Here is a 9,408-nt window from a genome sequence, read left to right as displayed (position 1 = left end):
GGCCATTGCCCGTCTCATGCCAGAAAATCAAACAGGCAGGAAAGACTGCTTTTCCCTAAGGACCCTGACCAAACCCAGAGCTTGCATCAGGGGTGAGGTCAGACTGCAGGGTTTGCATATGGGATTCTGTTTCTCCCCGGTGCTTTCAGGAGTAATGTGTTTGTGTTTTAGAGGTTCCTTTGCAATGTGTCTGCTTTCTTTTAGCCGTGCACGTTGTCCCTGAAGAAGCTGATCGAGAAACCAGAGTTCCTGCTGTCATGACCCAAAGGGTACGATTTTGTGTGTGCTTCGGCACTGCAGAATTATTTCCCGCCACATGGAGCTTTCTTTGCACGGTGCAATTCTCAGTTGCATAGAGAAAACCCCGGTGCAAAGGAGTTCCCACCACCGTATGTAAATTTGTTTCCCACTATTGGCTGTTTCTAAATTATTCCCACGTGGTGGCTAGCGATTGGCTTGCTAGCCGTATAAGAGGCTTGAGCAGTTTCTGCCCAAGTCGGAGATCTCCGAGAATCTCAGGGGGATCCTGAGAATTCCAAGAGAAATCCGAGAGAATTCCGGCAAGGAGTCCACAATTACCTTGTGGACTTCTACGTAAATCTCGGACCGAATGGTGGCTTGATCACCCATCAAGAGTCTTTCCCCGTCGCCGCATGATCCCTCAACGTACCCTACCCTGTGCGCTCGTGGAGAGTCACCTTTCGGACTCTCATTTCAGTCGTTCCACGGAGCCTACCAAACTCCGTGAGTGGTATCCAGAGCTCTGTTCGTGTTCGTTGAGCGGAGCCTAGCAAACTCCGCTCGTGTGTCTTTGGTGGAGCCTAGCAAACTCCGCTGGTGTTTGTCTGTAACTGCAACTCAAGAAAGTTTTTCCTGCCTGCACCGCGACCACCTACGGTGTAAGTAAAACAATCTTTAATCAACCTCTACGCGTCAGTGCCTAATTCTAGTTCGCCGTGCCGACCTTTTCCCTGGCCCACGTGCCCGGGCTGCTGGCCACAGCCCCTCGGCCCCGACACCTGCAAACAGGTGGACTTCAGTAGAACACATTAAGCATCAAGAGGCTGAGGGGGCGCAGGGGGTCAGAAGAGTCAGAGATATGTTTTGCACTTGGCGTGCTCCTGCAAACACAGCTAGGAACGACGAGTGACCAGTTGCTATCTCTCCAGAGCTAGGAGAGGGGTAGGAGCATGTAACAGCCACCCCAGACTGGTGTCCTTCCAGAGGGGGGACTGGACAGGATGTGACAATCCCTTTTACCAATCTTGAATTGCAGGCCCTGGAATGGCTATTAGTAAAGTATGGAGATCATCCTGAGTCTATTAGTTCTCTGAAATTTTTTTTTTAGACTGATACAAGTGGAGCTCTGTGCTGTCTTATGAGCAGGGATCCTGGTTTTCTCTGATTTTAAAGAAATCCCCAATTTTCAGTTAAAAAAAAAAGTAACCCCAAATCCACATTTTTTCATGATTTAAAGAAACACCACTAATATATAGCTACATAGTGATGTTTCATTTCATCCACATGGAAAAATGTGGATTTGGGGTTACTTTTTTTAAAGCAAAAATTGGGAACTTGTTTAAATCTGAGAAAACCAGGATCCCTGCTCGCGAGGTCAGCATGTAGCACAGCATGCATTCCTATTCTGTGCCCTGGGCCAAGTCTCCAGGGTTTTGCCGTTAAAAGCCAGTGCAGCAGGACGGCATGTGTAATTTATTGCCATTAGCAGATGATGACCCCAGATTCTCCTGGTGTTTTGGAGGAACACTTCCAGATTGAAAAGTTATGCCAGCAGTTGTTTTCAGGCCTGCCAGAGACTGGGGGTGGAGGCTGGTGTCTGAAGACAAGTCCAGAGCAGCTTTACCGGTGTTCTTCTGGTGTTGAAGCCTGTGCATTGGGCGTAGATAGCTCTTGTGGGACAAGGTGTGCTTGGGACCTGGTGCTGCTGCAGTGTAGACAAGTCCCTAGAGGCCAGATCCCTCCCTGGCCTGCAACACGGCTTGCTGGTACAATGCTTGGGACTGGAAATCTTCAAACACTACTTGCCTGCCTCTGCGTGAAGGAGACTGGCTCAGGTGTGGAGAATGGTGCTTGCTCGACCAAGCAAATGTGATCCACCTTCGTAGCGTTTGAGCTGCTGTTCAACTTGGCTTATCCCTTTCTATCCCATCAACATCCAAGTCCTTGATACACTGAATGGCAAAAGTCCATAACTCTTTCTGCCAGCAGGGCTGGAAGAGACTCTTCTGTTCACTTCTTGTGGAAGGTATTTGGAGAGGCAAAGTTGCATCCTCCAAATGAAGTGCAGGCTCTGAGCCTGGTGAGGTCTTTGTTTCAGGGAACACTGGAAAGTTTGGAGTAGAGTTGGTGCCCAGTGGGTTAAGGCAGAATGATTGTGGAGTTGGTCTGTCTCTAGCCATCCCAGCTCCCTTCTTGCTTTTCTGACTGCAGCCTCTGGACCTGCCCAAGGCTCTAGGTTGCTTTAGTTCAAGTCTATCTTTAGTGCAGTGCAAGCAGTCTCCAGGGGAGTGATCGCAGTCCCTAGGTTTAGCATGTAGGATGCTGCCAAGTCCCCAGAGCAACTATTTTTTTATGATCCCAGGCTCCAGCATGATCACAGCTGGCTTGAGCTCAGCCACCCTGCAGCATTTCTTCTGATGCAACCGCATTCCTGGCCTGGCCTGCTCACTCCTCCCACGATGATGGCCAGGTTTGTACTGGTGCGTTCTGGGGAAAGCTGGGCAGCTCTCCAGTATTACCTCTACTCTTGTTGGTGCCAGAGCAGAGGGCTGTGGGCAGGGGTGCAGCATGCAGTGCAGTGTGTGCTAACATCCTCCTGCTGTACAGAGCCATAAGAGGCAGGAGGGCTTTCTAGCTTCATCTTGTAGATACTTTTGGGCTGGGCCCCCAACTGCATGAGGACTGAGATGCAGCCTGACAGTGTGTGCCAGCAGGACTGACACCTGGATGGCATGCTAGTGTCCCCGTGGTAGAGCAGACATGGTGATTATTGCAACTTGGATTCTTTAGTGGGGCTGCTGGTCTCAGACAGACCCTCTGTTTCTCTCTAGCTCAGACACTCTCGTTCTCTGTAGCTCCATCCCCCCAGCTGTGCTGTCACGCGTGCCCTGACCTAGGCTAAAGGGTGAGGGAAGCGGCTAACTCTTCTGCAGGGGCAGGCTGGCCTTGTGGCTAGGGCACTAGGCTTGGGAGACCTAGATTGGGTTCCTGCTGTGGACTCCCCATATCACCTTGGGCATGTCACTTAATCTCTCTGTCTCATTTTCCCATCAGTTGGATAGGGATAGATCTGTCCTTTCTCTCCCAACCCTCTCTGCGATGAGGCCTTTGAGGCGGGGTCTGTCTGTATCTCCCACCGTGCATGTAGCACACCCTGGCCATGCGCAGTCCCAGGATCCTACTGCAAAGCTCCCAGCAGTTGTAGCGCATGGACACTGCTCTGAGACATTTGGAGACCTGCAGTGTAGACTGGCCCCATGGGTGGGTCAGTGTGATAGGATGACAAGGGGCTCTATGTTCTGCCCTCCCTGCTCTCTGCCCTCCCCTCCCCCACACTTGTGCTCCTGAGACGAGGCTGGAAACCACCTGTCTGTGAGTGTTTGCATTCCAGCGCTGTTCCTGCCTGTGCAGAGCAGTGTCCTGGGATATGTGCCCAAAAGCCACGGGGTGGGGGTGGGTTCATTACAAAAGCCTTTTGTGTCTCTGACGGATCCTTTTCTGTCTGCAGCCCAGCCTGTAGATGTGGCAGGTGGGGGTGTGTGTGTGTGTGTGTGTGTGTGGCTGGGCTGACCTGTTAGGCAGGTGTGGGCAGATTGTGTGCTGGGATTCTTGGGAATGATGAGCCCATGCTCTTCCTTAAAGTCATGGAGCTAATTTGCTGTCAGGCTTCTCTGCAACAAGGCAGATAGCTGGGCATGCAGGTTCTCCACGCGCCTTTTTGCCCCCCACCTCAAGATCCCCATTGGGGTGCCAGCAGAGGTGTATTCTAGGGGCAGAAGGCAGCATTAGATCTCTGTAGCTCTGTTAGTGGCTTTGCCTGGATAATTCAGCTAACACAGGTCCATTTAACAGTGGTGGGTCCTGCACTATGATGCTGGCTCATCAGGGACTAGACTCAGTCAAGATCCCTTGATTTTTTTCTTAAGGGCCTGGACCTGGAATGGAGAAGCCAGATCCCTCTCCAGAAATGAGCTTTTAATACCCTGCTCCTAGGAGGACTTGGGGGCTGAAGTGCCTGTTGTGGTGCTTTCAGTCACCCCACCTGCTGCCTGCAGCTGATGACATGAATGAGTCGGGCTTGGGAGGCTTGGCTTATGACAGCCTTCAGCTCTCTGTGGGAGGACTCTTTAATAAAAATAATGGTCCTGTGCCCTCCATCACCTGTGCAGAGCAGAAGCCGGCTCCGTGAGGGAGGTGAGAGATGAGGGAGGCAAGAACTCTCTCGCCTCAGCTGCCTTCGTGCACACTGAGTGCTGCGGACTCACATGGGGGCCGAGTGACACTTTCCCTGGGTGATGGGCTGTGGATCGAGGTCAGCGTGCCAGTCCTCGGCTTCCAGGGGTAGTGCCACCAGGAGCCTCCTTGCATTTGTCCCCTCTCTTGGTCTGTGCTTCTGCATGGTCTTGAGTGATCTGTTCCCAGGTGGTAAAAGAGTTTTTGGGTTGGTGAGTCTCTGGATCCCTGTGACATAAACCAACACTTCTGCTTTTCCTTGGTGCCATTTTGTGTGCAGATCTCAAAGCACTTCAAACTCCTAGTTTCTGGGCTCTCCCAGCACTTTGTGAGGTGGGTGCTTTTGTTCCCATTGTGCAGATGGGGAAACTGAGGCACAGCGAGAGCAAGTCTGTTGCTCAAAGTTGCATAGTGTGTGAGTGGTAGAGATAGGACTAGAGCCTGTTCTGTGACCCTTCCTTGTTTGTAACTGGAGGTATGCATGTAAACCTTTTCCCCTTATGCACCCTTTGTTCTTCTTCTTACTGCCCCATGGCAGTCCTACTGGTGGGCACTGCACACTCCCACCTGAACCACACCTCCTAGGGATCACGTGAGGCTGAGATCTGATGAATCGGCTTTGGCACTCTGTTCTTGGTCTCTCTTGCAAAGCAGGTTGGCTACTCTGTTTGGTGAATTAGATTTTGCAGTTTAGCTTGCTGCAGTAGAGGGGGCTGCACAGACTCTACTTGACCCCATTTTACAGAATGGGAAGCTGAGTTGCACAAAGCCTAAGTGGCTTTCTCAAAGACAAATGGCAGGTTATGGCATGGGTATGCCACCTTTCTGCTAGACTGTAGTCCCTCTGGTCTCTAATAGCAGTTCAGCATGCCAGGGGCACACAAAGTACTGAAGGAGATGAGCCCCTTGAACAGGGACTTTACTCCTTTCCTTGATTGCCTCTTACCTTCTCCTGAGGCTCCTGGACCCCTTGGGATCAGAGCTGGAGGTGACTGCTACTTGCTATTAAAGAGGCTTGGGCTTCCTGGTGTGGAAAGCATGTGCACGTTAAGTGTCTTGAGCACCACTCACATCTTCTGCACTCAGGAAGACTCAAATTTGGCACTTGGTGTGGCTGCATTGGTGCTGATCTTGAAGCATAGGCAGAGCCCAAGAGATTTTGGCACAGCCTGGGTTAAACATGTACTAGCCTAGTGTAGACTGCTTCTGAGCAGGGATCAGCATGGCTGAATTGGGGCTGTTCACCAGTATAGACAAGGCTTCATATGATGGTACCCATGCTGAGATGCATCGTCCCATTGGAAAGGGAGCTCCCACCTTTGTTGTCGTCTCCTTTGGCTCTCAACCACATGATGCTCTTGTCTCAGCAGGGTGAGGATCTGGTACTGTGCTAGGGGCTAATATCTTCCCCGACCTAAATTTAACAACAGCTGTGGTTAGTATATTTATAGCATCATCCTAACATCCCACCAGCTAGCACTGCAAGTGGCAGGACCCCGTATGGATTGTTGTTACATGCATGGCATTAAAGAGTATTATGTTACTAGTTGAAACTACTGTAGATTGTGGTCACTGTACTGCAGCATGTTGGGTTAGTACTACAGAACGCAGCAGGCCTTTGGATGAGTGGGTTGCCATCTAAAAGTAGGATTGTCTGGGGTTAAACCAGCTCGCTGCTGGAGAAGTGGGCTAGAACAATAAGGGGAAGCCATTTTTTGACTATAAGATGATGCGTCTCCAAGTTCCCAACTGCTGCTCTTCACACTTCCCCCCCCCCCTTTTCCTTGCACCATTTTATCTTGAAACCTCAAAGTCCTTCCATGATCACAAATGAATTGTTGAAGTCCTTCTCTGTGCATCCCTTCTGTGCAGGTAAACATTTTCATTTCCATTAAGGCTCAGAGAAGTGCAGCGACTTGCCCACAGTCATGCAATCAATGGCAGAACCTGGAGCAGAACCCAGGAGTCCTGCTGTCGAGTCGCTTTCTGTCCCACTGCAGTGGCTCTCTAACTCCAGGCAATGCCTAATGGGTGTCTCCAAAGCCTTTCCAATGTGTCTATCTCCCCTAGCTTTGCAGTGGTGCTGACACTGTCTTCACGCTCTCCTCTGCTTATATAATCTACCTCTGGTCTCCTGTTTTACCCCTGAGTTGTTGACTCCAGGCAAGCACTGTGGAGACCTGTTCCATGACTGGGGCTCCTGGGTGCCCCCGCCATGCAGATAATAATCAGGGTTTACTTAATGCATGAGCACTGGATAGAAGTGGGTGATATTGCCTTGTACAGGAGGAGCAGCCTATAGAGAGGATTAGGGGCCCCCTGCCCTCGGACACTGTTTCCCAGTTCAAGTGCTCTGGGTTTAGAGCTGCAAGCTGAGGGCTCTATTTCCACCTCCCCACGTGTGTCCTCTAGCCCCTCCTGGTTCCTATTTTAACATCTGTAACAATCTCACAGGCAGACTCTTGTGAGATTGGGTCCAGGCCTCTGAGCTTACAGACTGTCTTCCCGGGGAGATATGGTCTCCCCAGCTGCTGCGACACAGCATTGAGCAAGGGGCTAAGGAGGCGGAATTCGGCTCCGAGCACTAATCTGCTGAATGACGCTGCAGGCTCGGTGTTTGGTAAATAGCACTGACTGTTGAAAGCCTGAAATTACAGGGGAAGTTAAATGGGCAGCAGGAGTAGAGAGAGCTGCAGCAGAATGGAGCCCTAGCTGGGTCCCATTTCAGGTGGATGCAGGGGTTCTGCCTTATTTTCTGGGAAGGAATAGGCCAGGGGAGGCCTTTCCGTGTGCCCAGCGCCAGTGCAGGCTCTGTTCCTTGGAGCATGGCTGTCTCTGAGGCAGCGACAGGCTAATCGGGAACTGGATTTCTGTGCTGGCTGGAAAGGGCCCTCCCAGCTGTTGGCCTGAGAAGGTCAAGGCTGGGCTGGGGGGATGTATAAAAGGTGCTAGTCTGGAGGATTTCTCGCGGGGGGGGGGGGGGGGGGGGGGGGGGGGGCAGTTCTCGCTTCGACTGTAGGGCTCAGCTGTTGGTTCCCTGTCTACACCTGGTCGCTTGTACTTGGGGAAGGGGCAGGGGGCAATGGAGAGGTAGGCAAAATCCCCCTGCTTTCATGCTGGCTCCTTCCCGTGAGGGGTAGGCAGGGAGCTCTCTTCTCTGAGTGTCCTTTGGAGGCATCTAATCGCTAGGTGTTATTCTGGTGGGGAGAGGGGCTTTTCCCTCGAGCCTTGTGGTACTTACTCCAACCTGGAAGCCCCACAGCCCAGCCCCTGTGCCACTCAGAGGGGCAGGATCCCCTTCCAAGCTCTTTAGTGGAGCCGGGTGGTCTAACACTTAGAGGAGCTGGAATGCAATGAACCTCTGTGCCAGGGTCTCCTGGAGTGAAGTGTATTAGGGTCTGTGCTGCTCCACTCAACAGGGGTAGTAGGTCCTGCAGTGGAGCACAGCTGTTCCTCGCAACCAGAGAAACTCAAGGCATCTCTGCATGGAGGCTGAGCTGTGCTGGGGCCATGACAGGTAGAGCAATGCAGTGCAGTAGGGTGGCTGGCATTGGGGAGGACCTAGTGTGCAAGAGGAGAAGGCAGAGACTGGGGGCACGGGACAATGCAGGCAGTTCTGGGGCCTATGCATGGCTTCTGGGCTGGACTTGGTCTCTGCCCCCAAGGCAGGGTATTCAGTGTGGGGCTTCTTGCACCTGGTACTGGCCCCTGTCCACTAGGAGGCCGGGATTAGGCGGGGTTTTGGTCTTGTCCAGTTAGGCAGGGAGCAGCCCTGAGGGACATGCTCGCCCTTAGCATGTCAAGAGGTGCCCCCTAACCAGTATCATGGGTGGAGTTTGAGCTATGTCACCCTCGCAGCACCAGGCAGAGGAGAGCAGCTGTGCTGTGCAGGGCGTGGGATCTTCCCTGGTGCCCGCAGCCTGGGAGTGGCAGTACCCAGTGCCCTCACCATACAGTCCAGTGGCACTGTCCTGGGGATTTCCCCCCTAGGCTTCAGTCAGCCTCTCTGGTTGCTCCTATGTCCTACACACGTGTCTTGCTGTCTGAGACAAATGCATCTCATGGCCATGGGCACCTTCTGATGGACTGTCCCCTGGCTAAGGGTTGGCCGTTCCCAAGCAGGCAGGCCTCCTTGGGAGTACGAAGAGGCCAGATCCTGGCAACAGGTTTCACAGACCCAGGTGCCTCTCTGGGGATGGCTGGGTCATGCCCAGCTCATAGGGCAAGGGTGAGGAGAGGATCAGGTTTTGCTGGTACTATTGAAAGACAGAATTTCCAATATAGATCTTAGGGCCACCCCGTCGGGTGGCCGATGGCGGTACCGGCGTCCGGCTGGTGACCGGACAGATGACACTCTTCAAAAAAATTCTTCAGGGGCTGCCACTCACAATTGGGCGGCTGGGCTCCCGAAAGTTACATAAAAATTGCGGAGGACAGCTAAAAGAAAAATAGGGTGTGCATGTGTGGTCCAAGGTTCAAAACAAGTGCTCCCCCGGGGGTCAGTGAGCAGAGCACCCCAGACAGCGCCCACCGGCTGACAAACTGCTTCAGCTCACCGGCGGCTACTGCCCAGTGGTGCTCTGCCCGGAGATGGGCGCGAAGGACACCGAGGAAAAACGCCCCGAGGCGACCGGGAGCCTTCCCGGCCAGAGCCTCCTTCCTGGATAGCCAGATAACCAGCTTGGCCAGAGCCAGGAGGAGGTTGACCAGTTGGTCCCGGGCCTTGGTGGGGCGACGGATGGGGAGTGCGTAAACCAAAAAGTGCGGGGAATAGTGCAGCCAGAACTTCAAAAAGAGGTTCTGGAGGAGGAGGTGCAGGGGCTGCAGCCTGGCGCACTCGAGGACCAGGTGCGCCAGGGTCTCCCTCTGGTGGCAGAAAGGGCACTCGTCGGAGACCACGTCGACCCGCGCCAGATACACGCGGCGAGCCACGGG

The 9,408-nt window shown here is 53.0% G+C and overlaps 1 protein-coding gene across 9 annotated transcripts in view; it reads left to right on the top strand.

Annotated features, from left to right (window-relative positions):
* PTPRU (protein tyrosine phosphatase, receptor type U) overlaps nucleotides 1-9,408 on the top strand; it is a 408,251-nt gene that overhangs the window by 121,473 nt on the left and 277,370 nt on the right. Inside the window, exon 1 of one of the 9 annotated variants that reach the window (XM_025201932.1) lies at nucleotides 6,980-7,093. The exons of the other annotated variants lie outside the window; for them this stretch is intronic. The gene's annotated coding sequence lies outside the window, so the exon portion shown is untranslated. Of the gene's footprint in view, nucleotides 1-6,979; nucleotides 7,094-9,408 lie in introns of those variants that run through there. 9 annotated transcript variants of the gene reach the window in all.

This window comes from Alligator sinensis, unplaced genomic scaffold, assembly GCF_000455745.1.
Source record: "Alligator sinensis unplaced genomic scaffold, ASM45574v1 scaffold883_1, whole genome shotgun sequence".
In the NCBI taxonomy this organism is placed as follows: Eukaryota; Metazoa; Chordata; order Crocodylia; family Alligatoridae; genus Alligator; species Alligator sinensis.
Note: the sequence above shows the minus strand (reverse complement) of the source record. Positions and strands in the feature narration are given on the sequence as shown.